The sequence below is a fragment of the Tinamus guttatus genome, unplaced genomic scaffold (genome assembly GCF_059628265.1).
Source record: "Tinamus guttatus ecotype Peru unplaced genomic scaffold, ASM5962826v1 Tinamus_guttatus_pri_ptg000086l, whole genome shotgun sequence".
Lineage (NCBI taxonomy): Eukaryota > Metazoa > Chordata > Aves > Tinamiformes > Tinamidae > Tinamus > Tinamus guttatus.
The window spans coordinates 2,260,154-2,274,088 of NW_028288620.1; positions in this window are offsets into that span (position 1 = coordinate 2,260,154).

The following is a 13,935-nucleotide window of genomic DNA, read 5'->3' on the forward strand; positions in this document are numbered from 1 at the left end:
AATGTTTGTTGCATAATAAAGCTTATTGTTCCTTCAAAAAGTGTGATTTTTTTCTGGAGTGCTGTATCGTAGGTTCTTGTTTTGCCTTACTAGCAGTGCTGAGCCTTGAGACTGGTTGAGCGAGTGCACAATAGGTTGAGATTCAATAAAATCCATACAACTGTAAAACATAAATATAGTTATAATGGTGGTTATAAATTATTGTTTGCAATTATTTTGAGCAAACATGAAAGAGATGATTTTATGCTCTCAATACATGTTTAATCAGCCAAAATGCTGTTTTACTATAATGCACCTCATTAAATCAGTTTAATGGTAATAGTTATTCAATACAGAATGAGGGAAAGATCTAAGTAACAGAGCCTCAAAATTCAGTTAAAAGAATATTTCTGAGGTTGTTCAACATATGAAGAAATAAAGAATCAGACCAAAGTTTGATGGAGTACTGTTAGAGATAACAGATCTTGGGAAACCACATCTGTCTAGAAAACACAGACAAAAGCTTTTCATTCAACAAAGGATTTTATTTATGATCCTCCCAGGACTAAGTGAGGAAAATGTCATTTAGAAGTTTCATGGATTTGTTGGCATTATTACTTAGCCAATCATACAAAAGTAATTAGATGCAATAAATTCCTGAAAGGAGAAAAATGTGATGGAGCCCTGACAGGTGACATTGATCTGCAATAGGGGATAGTTAGAGCTCTGCAGCAGTTTCTGTCTGTCCCTAGTCCCCTGGAAATGCATCTGTTGGGGTTTCAAGTGGCTTGGGCTTTGCAGGCAGAAGTGGCAAGTCTGAAGCGATGGCTACGTTTTGTACCATCGCATGCCAGGTGAGTGCTGGCATTTCTGGGGTGAGCTACAAAGCCAGAATTCCTACATGCAAAGCTGCTTGGAAGTCCTGGAATTCACTGCAGAAGCTTGTGGATGGAGTCTCTTGGTTCTAAGGTGACAGATTCCTTAGAGGAATGTCATCAATGGGAAGAAAAGATTTTTCTAACTAATTAAATAGAAAAACTGTAAGAGAAAATATGAAGAGTTTCTTGCAGCTTGTTCAGGAATAGGGAGTTATCTAAAAAGCACATTCCCTTTTTCCTTTCCTAGCTTTAGGTTATTTGGCTCAGTATCGTAAATCTCCTCTGCTTTCAATGTACATTCCTGCATGTCATGGATTGCACGAAGACGTTGAAGTCTAGGTTTCCTATATTGTGAGTACTATTGGCACTTGTAAGATATTTGGGGGATATCAGTAGTTTAAACATAGATTTCTCATTGTATGCTTTGAATAATAGCTGTCTAAACAGATCATTAGGCTCATATAGGTATGAAAGAATGTATATGAGCATTATCCTCACTTAATACAATCCGAAAGGAAATTTAGTGCTTTAGTGTTTGGCACTAATGTTTGGCATTCACCTGTCACCAGGCCTGGTGAACTCAGGCTTAGGCCTAGGGTTAGGGTTAGGCCTAGGTTAGGGTTAAGAAATTGAGAAGGCCTAGAGCTCTGTGGTGAGTGGGGCTAGAAATCACACGCGGAAGGAAATGTAGCGCTATATCCAGATTGGTCCTAGGAGCATATTTTGCCTTTAGCCAGCACTAGGCCTGGTGAGCTCAGGCTTAGGTCTAAGGTTTGGGTTAGGCTAGAGTTAGGGCTAGGGTTAGGGTTAAGAGAGAAAGAAAGCCAATAATCCCCTGGGGAGTGGGGCCAGAAAGGACATGCAAAGCAAATGTAGTGTAGATTCAGATTGGATCTAGTATTTGGCACTTAGCCACCACTAGGCCTTGTTAGCTCAGGCCTAGGGTTAGGGATAGGCCTAGGTTTGTAGTTAGGGCTAGGGTTAGGGTTAAGAAAAGTGAGAAAGCTTAGAGACCCATGGTGAGTGGGGCTAGCGAGGCCATGCAAAAGGAAATGTAGCACTGTATCCAGATTAGATCTAGGAACATATTTGGCTTTTAGGCAGCACTAGGCTTTGTGACCTCAGGCTTACGGTTGGGTTAGGGTTAGGGTTAGGATTACGGCTGAGGTTAGGGGTGAGAGAGAGAGAGAGAAAGCTTAGAGCCTCATGGGGAGTGAGTCTAGAAAGAACATGTCAACAAAATGTAGCGCTATGTACAGATTGGATCTGGGAGAGTATTTGGCATTTAGCCAGCACTAGGGCTGGTGACCTTAGGCTTAGGGCTAGCTTTAGGGTTAGGGTCAGGGTTAGGGCAAGGGCAAGGGTTGAGAAAGAGAGAAAGCCAGGAGCTCCATGTGGAGTGGGGCTAGAAATCATATGCGAAAGGAAATGTAGTGCTATATCCAGATTGGTCCTAGGAGCATATTTTGCCTTTAGCCAGCACTAGGCCTGGTGAGCTCAGGCTTAGGGCTAGGGTTCGGGTTAGGGTAGGGTTAGCTCATACCTCAGCTGAAGTGCATCTGTGCCAATGCGTGCAGCATGGACAACAACCAGGAGGTGTGTCACATGGTGCCATGGTGTGTCACAAAAGCTATGACATAGTCACCATCACTGCAATGTGGTGGGACCACAGACATGACTGGAGTGCCGCAGTGGCTACAGGGCTACAGGCTCTTCAGGCAAGGCAAGGAAGGAAAGGGAGTGGGGTAGCCCTGTATGTCAGGGAGTCCTTTGAATGCGTGGAGCTCCAAGAGGGTGATGGGAAAGTCAAGTGCTTATGGGTCAGGATCAGGGGGAAGGCCAGCTAAGGCTGATATCCTGGTGGATAGGCCACCCAACTTGGATGAAGAGAGAGACGAGACATTCTGTAAGCAGCTGGCAGAAATTACATGATTGACAGCCTTTGGTTTTGTGGGAGATTTCAACCTACCAGATGTTTGTTGGAAACATAATAAGGCAGAGAGGAAAGACTTTAGTAGGTTCGTGGAGACAGTCTAGGAGGTTCGTGGAGTGTCTGGAAGATAATTTTCTCTCCCAGCTGGTAAACGAGCCTACAAGGCGAGGAGCCCTGCTAGATCTGCTTTTTGCCAGCAGAGAAGGACTGGTGGAAGATGTGGTGGTTGGAGGTCATCTTGGTGTGGTGACCATGAAATGATAGAGTTTTCAATTCTCAGTCAGGAGGAGTGTCAGCAAAACAGCTACACTGGACTTCTGGAGAGAGGGCTCTGGACTGTTTAGGAGAGTCCCTTGGGAGACAATGCTGAAGAGCAAAGGGATCCAGGAAGTCTCTGTTTTTCTCAAGAAGGAAATCTTAAAGGCTGAGAATAACTTTATGAGGTTCAACAAGGCCAAGTGCTGGGTCCTGCACTTCAGTCACAACAACCTCATCCAACACTACAGGGTTGGGGCAGGGTGGCTGGAGAGCTGCGCGGCAGAAAAGGATCTGGGGGTGTTGATCTACAGACGGCTGCACATGAGCCAGCAGCGTGCCCAGGTGGCCAAGAAGGCCAACGGCCTCCTGGCTTGTGTCAGAAACAGTGTAGCCAGCAGGACCAGGGAAGTGATCGTCCCCCTGTACTCTGCACTGGTGAGGCTGCACCTCGAATACTGTGTCCAGTTTTGGGCCCCTCACTACAAAGCGACAGTGAGGTGCTGGAGTGGGTCCAAAGGAGGGCAGTGAAGCTGGTGAAGAGGCTGGAGCACAGACCTTCCGAGGAGCGGCTGAAGGAGCTGGAGACGAGGAGGCTCAGGGGAGACCTTATCACTCTCTACAACCACCTGAAAGGAGGTTGTAGTGAGGTGAGGGCTGATATCTTTTCCAGAATAACAATGGATAGCACAAGAGGAAATGGCCTTAAGTTGCACCAGGAGAGGTTCAGGTTAGACATTAGGAAGAATTTCTACATGGAAAGAGTAGTGAAGCGTTGGAACAGGCTACCCAGGGAAGTGGTGGAGTCACCGTCCCTGGCAGTGTTCAGGAACTGTGTGGCTGAGGCGTTTAGGGACATGGTTTAACACGGCTGGACTCGATGAGCTTGAAGTTCTTTTCCAACCCTAATGGTTCTATGATTCTATATTCTGAAATATTATAGAGAGACATAAACGTATCAGAGACATATACCATTGCATTTATAAAAGGGATGGAGAAGATGAATTAATAATTGAGCATACCAGAAAAACATAGAATTTGATATTCAATTGACCAGATAAAACTGAATGTGCTGCTGTTATCAACATATACTTCCAAAAAAAAGGAGAATCATTTACTGTTGCTCAAAAACTGGAAAGTCAGAAGTTGCTAGAACTTACATTATTTTTAACACTCTGTTTTAAGTAGCTACTGTGAAAGTTTAGTCGTGGTGGCAGGTAATACATCTGAACATGCACAGCAGGTTTTCCTGATCAGCCATAGCACAATGAATGTCAAATTAATTTGCAACATTGCTACACTCCTGGAATTGCAGTTTTATTTATTCAGAGCTCTAGATACATTGCTGAGAGTCCCTCTGATTTAATTCTGTTGAAGTCGTGATTAAAACTTCTAAGGAGAACAAGAGGTGCAGATTATTCAGAATTCACACTCAGTGCTACTTGTGGAGAAATAGTCAAGGGAAACGTTTCTCACGGATGTTGGAGGCTAACAATTTAACCAGTGGTACCTATTTTAAAATGATTTTTTTTCCATTTTCCTTGATTAGAACAAGGGTTCAGAGATATTATGAAAAAGAAATCTGTAACTACTCTTTTCTGTTATTGTTTAACTCTATGGATTTATACATGCATACATATATGTATGTATTCTATATTTTTCGTGACTGCTAGAAATCTTATTTTGCCCTCCTCAAGAAATGAGGGTAACTTTCCTTTAGTTTTAAAATATCCTAGAAAAATCAGAGTTTTTCTCCAGTCCTTGCTGAGGTGTGCATACTCGTGGGCCTAGCTCAACATGACTAGACAGGACTTGTTACATGGTCCTAATGAGAAGAGAGGTCAGGCAAGCAAGGCCGGGTAAGAATTAGAGCAGTGAATCTACTGTTGCTGGAGTCACAAGTTTGTTATTTTGAAGACACAATATTTCATAACAAAATGAAAGACTAGATTGTGATGATTCTTTGGTTTTTACCACGAGCTTCACAACCATCATAGTTATTGAAGGTTCTGCACTTGCATTTTCCTACATGCATGCACAACAATGTCCTGACATGCAGCTCCCTGTGGTTGAAATATGAGCTAGAGGTGAGAGAACTGTGGGATTCCCTTATCCATTATGCCTCAAACTGAGAAACCTTTTATGGCCACAGCCATGTTATAGCACATATGTGAGGGATTGCACAGTTTTGGCTTACAAAGTAAGATAGGGCCAGATTGTACAGAGACACGTAGTGACCGTGCATATATGTGTGTATGTATGTGCAGCTACTTGCCCAAGGAGTCATCAGGCTTGCCACTAGTCACAAGGATAAGGCCTTTTGTCAGGTAGATTCCTCTCAGAGAGTGGAGAATTAAAGGCATGGCTCCTGTATAAGAATGGGTGTGCATGGTAAGATCATGACTCTTCCTTTCCGTATTTTAATAAATTGTTAAAGTGACAATATTAAAAAATAAAAATGGAAGACACCATTGAAACACTTAATTGGAATTGAAACACTGAGTGCCTTAACTGAGTTTTATAATCACAGAATATATATAAACATATATACTATATAGCTACATACTACATATGTATGCTATATAACTAGATCTTCTGCTACCAGCACCAGAAGCTGCTTCAGGAGGGCAAGGAACCAGGTTCAATAAACCCACTGGGAGGTATGGGCTGAATAAATGTATGTCCGTCTGCACTGACTGATGTAGACATGTCCTGGCTGGGATTAAGTTTAGAGGTATCACCCCTGAAAATATTAAGAATCTAATGGCATAAAAATGATCATGGTATTACTTTTGTGTTCTCCAGGCTCATCCCTGAAAAGAGAACCACACTAATATTTGAGTTTAGTTGTTAGTTGCCAGGTGAAACAGCTGAGAATTTAATGTATCAGGCTGTCGCAAATATTGCTTGATTTATGTATAAGGTATAATAATCACCTTAAAGGCTTCTCTAGCTTCTGTAGTATGGATAGCGATACTGTACCAATACGTCATATTTTACAATTCACCTCTTGCTATGTAGCTGAAACAAGTTAACATTGGAAGGATTTATGAAGAAAACTGCCGATTGTAGGCCATTTCAAAACACAGGATAGAAAAACAAGTTGTAAGAAGGGATAGATTTCATTTGGGAAGTAAAGCAATGGTTAACAGTAGTTTAAGTGACAGGGAATGGTAAAATAACCCAACCTGTTTTTTTGACTTTTTCTAGTAGGAATGTCTAGATGGTAACATAATGGGGATTAACAGCAAACTGTTGTTGTGCTGATTTCATGTATTGGAAGGATGAAAGTCTCTAGAAAGCATGGAAAAGAAAGGTAGAAAATAATAAAACAAATCATGCAATTCATTATAATTTTGAAGTTTATTCCTTTTGTCTTTTCTTTCTAAAAACAGAAAGGGTGTTTTTTATAGTTTTTACTTATTATAGTTTACGTTTTTGTCTCTCCGACCCTGCTCCTTTTGATCACGTCTTTTTCAGTAAGAAAAAGTTCACTTGGAGCAACAGATAAACTCCTCGTGAAGACAAGTCAGCTTCTAGTCTTAAGCCCGGTTGACTCTTCAATTAGCTTCTCAAGTTAACTCTTGTTCCCTCTATGCCCTGATGTTGTTGACTAACAAAACTGCAGACGAGTTTTCTCATAATCAGGGTAATAGCGTCTATTAGTAGTGTGTAGTATAGTGGTATCAAACATCAGTAACTCTGAGTTGGAAAGAATGAATTTCTTAAGTGTAGAATTCAACTTTGAATCCGAATCCTTTAGGCACTTAAAACTTCTCCTAAAGGCTTTCAAATTTCATTGGCTCATAGTATCTTATTCAACAACAGGATTTTATTAACACATAATGACAAAATATGAAAAATCCCAGTGCAGATACGGCAGCTGTAGCTTTCATAGAAGTTAGCTATTTATGATCAGTTTTCAGGTTGATCAGCGCCTCTTGCAGGATGCTGAATATCAACAGTTAATGGCTTTGGGAGAACCGAGTTGGGTTCACTTTGTTTTTTAAAACAAGCAGATAGAAGAATAGACATCCGCCCTAAGACTATAAAAAGATCAGGACAGTTTTTGCTCATCTTTGTTTTTTTTTCCTACCCTCAGTGAAAATTTACATTCAAAGACTCAGCAGTAGATGGTGAGGACTTCATAATAAAATTGTAGAGTACATGAAGTTTTAATGTAATGATATCCTGACTCTTCAGTTTTTCTTTTTTCCTCATACACTAGAATAACCTCAAGTTTCCCTACCGAATAGATTAGGGATGGGCACTTTTACCCTACCCTGCTAGAACTTCAGTACTTCGCCAGTGTGATCTCTATGCCTGCTCTGTTCTGGAGCTGCTAAGAATACTTCCCCGAGGAAGTATTGCCACATAGCACGTGCCACATAGCACATATTGCCACAGTAGTCTTGCCACATAGCACATTTGCAGCTTAGCATAAAAGAGTTTGCCTGTTTTCTAGCAGTATTTGTTTCCAACCATAGGTCAAATTACATCATCAAAACAGGGGACTTCTACCCTTGCCTTGTCTTTTCTTGCCAGCAGCAAGATCATTGTTTTCTTGGGCTGCTATGGAGTTGGAATAAGATACAATGAATAACCATCAATGCTAATATGGACATAAAAACACTTTTTAGGGTGCTAGACCTTCTTTTAAAATGAATTCCACAAGAAAAAAAGTGAGAGAAAGGATGAGACAGAAAAAGGTGAAACAGACAGAATTCAAAGCTTTCTTAATCTCAGTGCTTGATCTTTTCAGCCTTGTCCAAACTACTCTCCTGGTATATCCTGCTTCCTTGCCCATGTAAACTCAACAATTATTGGAAAATGTGCTCCTTGTGTTTCTAAACTCTGTGGCTTAGACTTTATTTTGGGGGATCAAGTAGCTTGCACAAGACTCAGGCCTTGCTCCAGAACAGAGTGTGAGTGCAGCCGGAATATGCAGAGAGAGTTGTATTTCTGTAGGTGCTTTCAGGCACTGTGAATGGATGCGGAGCTGCAGACAGCTTGTACAGTCAGTATTACATAAAACACAAACTATTCTATTTCAAATGCAATGACTCAGATGAATGCCAAAAAGGAGAGACTGGGAGAAGAAATACGAAGGATGTGGGTTTTGCCTTTAAGGAAAGAGAGTCTGGAATATATTTAAAGAAGAACAGAGGATGAAACAAATTTAGATTTATGAGCAGTGCTACATGTATTGAGAGGAAACCCATAGATTAAAAGCTGAAAAACCTTCTGAAGTGCAACAAACTGCACCTTGGTGTATGTATAGCACAAATGAATGGGGTTGTAAACCCAAACTGTGCCTCTACGCTGCCTCATAAAAGCTGTAATCAGCATGCTCACCAAAGGGCAGGGTTTGGTCCTGCATTTTTATTTCATTGTATTACAGTTCAGATGTAGAAATGGAAAAAACAGCTTTCTTTTTTGAAGATGAAAAATCATATTCCTTATTTTCTGAACCATGCAGATGCTTTATTTTTGCTACCTTTGCACATAAAAAGATTAGTTTTTTCCATTATTCATCTTGAAGGAAACAAACCCTGCTTTCTCTTGGAGTTTTTCTGCTAGAAAGTAATCAGTCCACCTTAAGCAAAAATTCCTGAGGTCCGAGTAGTTTGTTGCTTACTAGTAAGCTAAACAAGAGCTTGTTGTAAATAATAATAATTGCTCCTAAAGAAATGTTGCTCCTAAATAATAGGCTGAGAGACCTCAGCTTGCATATTCTAAAAAAAAAATTAAAAAATAAAGAAGTTAAATCTTTCCACGCTTCTGCTTTCCATCCCACAGGCAGTAGTATTTACATGGCCTTGTAAAGTGATTTGAGGTCTTGTATGTGTGACGGTGCAAACAGTAGTTGTACAGAGCTGACAAAAGGCGTGGAAGCACTGTATTTAATTTTTAGAAAAATAATGGATTCTGACTTTATTTGCATAGCCATATACGTTATTTCTTTACACACTGTCTGCCTGGGAGCCTTGTATAACATTGTCAATTAAGGAAGTTTAAAGACACTATGGATTATTGTTTTGGTATATATGCAATGTTCAATGTAAAGTGGTTTCATGCAGAGAACTGAAATGAGACACAGATGATTCATTTACACATTTATTTACTATCCTCTTATTCTATCAGACTGAAATGGAGAACAATGCATTTATTTTACAGACATTTGACATAAATTAAACAGGTATTTTGATGTTGAACAATTGTACAGACTACAACATGCATATTAATATGTTGATTGGTGCCGAAATATTTAGTTGATCAGCAAAATCTAATATAATGAAAAATAATAATCACATTTCCTTTTTTTAATGAAGTTAAAATGCAGCTGATATGGAGACATTGATACAAATACCATTAAATGTGAGAAGTTATTATTCTAATGGGATAAGATGGTTAGGTGAAAAAGCTATTGTCAAACAGTCTTATCTACAGAAAGAAATTAAATCAAAATGTTTCTAACAGATACAATAATAATGAAACGAAGCATGTTTGATGCAATTACCATTGCAAAATGCCCTCTATTTCCCTACCCCGTCCCTAAGTACAAACAATGAATGAAGCAAAAGCAGCAGAGTCTCCCATAAAATGTCCGGGGCATTTTGTAAAGGCAGATGAATGACATTAGACAAGACTTATCACATATGCTCGTATCTCCTAGTGACAGTTCTTTTAAAGAAAGATATGTTGTTAACATAGCATTTTATAATGAAATGCTGCGAATTTGGTAGGATTGAACAATAGTGAAGACACTGCTACCGCGCCAAGAGAACTTGAAAAAATACCGTTGTGCTTTTTTTCTTGCAGCATTCAGAGCATTCACAGAGGAATACAAAGTAAAGTTCGTTAAACTCAACAGAACTAAGAATAGTCATGCTACTGTACCTATGAAACTAACACAGTAATAACTTATGAATTAGTACATATTTCCAGTTGATATTTACAGTGATCTTAAAGCAATAGGCTATGTAGTCAACTCTCAGGTTTTTTGTACACTAATCCCCTCTATGTTTCAGTTTATCAGCATGGCTACCATTTTTCAAAGAATTACGTAGCTAAAACTCTGCATAACTCTTTGTAAATTTAGAGGTATAAATCTAGAACTCTGCTTCCTAGCAGAAGTGCCCATGATTGTCCCCAACTACTTTTTTTTTTCTTATTTTCATTTTGCAACATATGTTAGAAACTGTTCTTTTTGCCTAAAGCTAAAATATATTGCTCCCTCCTTCAGTTTTATACAGGCAAGATTTTCATTGGCTTTCTGCTTAAGGGCTTCAAGAACAGGCATAAATGTTTCATATTCTGAACTTCCACTGGGAGATGCTATCTGAGCAAAACTTAGAGCCAAAAGGTCAGCATAAAACAGCTGCTCTCACCTTGCAATTACTAGAGAAGTAAAATAAAGAAACTCGTTGTCCTGCAAAAACACTGAACAAATGCACTGAAACATCTTACAAGACGATAGAGACACTGGAGGAGTCACAGCATTTCAAAACCAGAAAACCTGTGAAGTTGTGAGATGGGGCATGGCTGCAACAGCGACACAGAAACGACTCTCAGTTCTCCTGGCTCCTCAGTTCAAAGGCCGGGGATTAAATATCTGGCCATTTGCACCACGCTAGGGCAAGGGGCAGAGATCCGCAGATCAGCAGTGCTGAAGGCAGCAGCATTTTGCTCTTGAGGAAAGTATGCAAGAGAACGGTTACAGATCAGAGGCTCTTGTAGCTGGCAGGTGGATGGTAACATCATGAGGATCTCCAGAGAGACCTGTTGGATCTTTGGAGAAGGCAGGTGCAGCAGGGCAGGAATTAAATATTTGCAACTGCTCTTTTTGCCTCATTAAGTGTGAACAAGGGCTGTATTATACATTTTTAATTACATTTCTTGTTTATACATTATATATAGTGCCTTGTTTACTTAATATTTTTCTGCTTGCCTTCTCTCTTTTCTGTATTTGCATTTCCTGCTGAATCTGTGCTGGCTACTGCTACTTAAAAAATGCGTTTCTTGCATTTCTTACCTTTTTTTTTAACCAATCGAAATAATAAATTTTATTTTCTTTATTTTCTGAATGATCCAAAAATCACACGAAAGGAAAAAAAGTCTGCTCGGCCTTTTACATTTTTACCAGGATATCCTCCAACTATCTGTATGTGCAAAAGCACCAAAAAACACCCAAGCCAAACAAAAAACCCCCACACCAATCAGACAAACAGACAAAAAAAAAAAAAAAAAAAGCAGCCATCCGGCCTTTGTATCAAACTGCTGTTTAAAAGGAAGGGAGTTGAAGGAGCTAATTAAATAAAGGGAAAAGAAACCTAGTGTTCAAGAGACTTTACTGTCCATAGTTCATGGCATTTTCTTAAGAACTTTTTTTTTTTTTTTTTTTTTTTTTTTCTACTCAGGGATTTCTCATGTCCAATTTAGTCCATTTGTAAATATAACGGATTTCTCTGTATTCTTTCACAATAAAATTCTGAGTCTAGCTGGACGTTAAGCCTTGCTTCAGACATATCTAAAGAAATATAAGCAAGCTTCAGCTGCATGTATGGGAAGAGGGCTACTTTTAAACAAGCAGTTGTTTCTCACTTACAGCAGTAAGCAAGGAATAAAAACATGATGTCACATGTTATCTACTAGGAAAGGTCTCAAGAAACCAATTGTCGTTTTGATCTATGTTTGTTATGGGCAAAAATACCATTTTCTGCATGCAGTTTTGGTTAGGGAATATTGTATTAAAAAGAAACAGCTCCTCAAGTCAGTCGCTCTAGTATTGGATCAGATATCACCTCTTCACTATCATTAATGTTGAATTTTGGAACCAGTTTTGAAGTGAGGACACAGTGCATTAGATTGCTGCATTCGCGCCGAGGCTTCTATGTTATAGACAATGAAGCATTAAAAGGCCTTTTGTGTTTTTATTTTAAAAAGTGTATTTTATATAAATTCTGTAGTGCAATAACTTCCTACTCCATGTTACATTCTTTACATTATGTGATTCCCCTGTAAACAGCTTTCCTGTATGTACTTACTTTGCAGTTTGTGCGGTACATTATTCCCCCCACCCTCTATTTGGATTAATGTGACTATTCAAAAATTCTCCTGATTACCATGTGAAAGTTGTTTAAATGTGTACATTTGGTTTCCTCACTGAAAATTAATTGAAACTTTGATTCAGGATTCTGCAGTTCATATAAAATATAAAAAATAGATTGTTTAATTTCAAAGTTATCTCCCTGAACAATCTTCATTTTCCAGCGATATAAAGAGTCCAACTCCTCTTGGGTGCACAGGGGAGTAACTTCATCTTAAGACTCCCTAAGTTGTTTTGAAATTCCAGAACTTTTGGAGATTGGCTCCAGACCCTAAAAAAGGCTCCACTTACAGCCGTGAATGGGTGAAGTCTGAAATGGCTTGGAGATTTTAGAAAAACAGAAAAATATTTTGATTAGTTTTGCATGATTTACTACACAGCAATTCAAATTCATGATGAAGAAAGTTATTCTGGTCTGCACTTCTTTTACACGCGATATTGGGGTAAAAGTCCTGCACCTCCATTCAAGTAAATATTGAATTAGGAGTTTTGCTTGAGCTAGATGTTCAGGAATGAATCAGGAGTGAATCAGGAGTGAAGACTGGAAGCATCAAATATCCAAACCTGTGATTCAGCATAGTCAAAACTATGTAACAAATCAATCAAATTATAACAAAAGCACTTCTAAAGCTTGATCCTTCTGCTTCCAAGATTTCTAAAATTACAACATGTATTAAGAATGAAAATTGCATTTTTTTTTGACTTGTACAGTTTCAAAATATCTATGCATCTCTGAAATCACTTAAAATAGGGCAGTCAATAAAGGTTTGGTCTTCACTTACCTGACTAATATAGTTAAAGCTCCTGTTGGCTTTACTGGGAGAAAGTCTTGCTGTCCTCATTTACCTTTCATTGAGTACCAATTTCTGGCAAACTCCCATCTGAGGAATTTGTCTGCACAGGGCTGAGGTTTTGATTTTACCACTCCTGAATTTTCAGCAGTGTAAAAGTGGGGCAGAATCAGGTTTGCCAGGAGCGCTGATCTAGCTTGAGAGCTTTAAGAGTGAAAACTCTGCTCCGGTAACGCGTTCCCGGCGGCTGGACCTCTGCCCTTCCACAAAGTGCCGCAGATCTGAGAGGGCTGCTAGACAGCGCAGGGGTCGGCCAAGCACGTAGCAGGAAAGGGCACAAACCTCAGCCTTGCCAGAACAACACAGTTATCTTCAGCGGGAGGTTTCTAGGGATCCGGAATACAGGATCAGCTCCATTTGGGCTTTATTTGGTCTTCATTAGTTCACTAGGACGTAAAGGCAGATCAAATAGGCCCATGTGATTTCATAAAACTGCACATAGAAAATACAGACCAACACTTTAGGCATATAAAAATTCACTGGCATTTAGTTTGAGCCACTGAAAATATCTAGCAAGAGAAAGTAAAAATCAATTTAGAAGATTAATGACTATAAAATACTATAGAGCTAAGTTTTGGAACAGTGAGATGTAACATGGTTGCAAAACGTTAAACAGAATGTCAAAGATAAAATTGTATGTAGTAACATGTTGCAATGAACTGCAACTAAGGACAACATATATATATATTTGAGAATTAATGACCAGACATCTGAAGAAATAACCTTATAATTCCAATGTTTGAGATGACTAAAGAGAGTCATCTAAATGTCATTTTGTAACAAACACCTCCCCTTAGAAAACAATCTCTCTCTCTTTTTTTTTTTTTTTTTTTTTTTTAGACAGAGGGATTTTGTTGTGCTCGTGATTTGGTCCAACCACTGGAATCCACGTTTTGGGGCTTTGCATACTTGCTTCTTTTCTATGGGCCA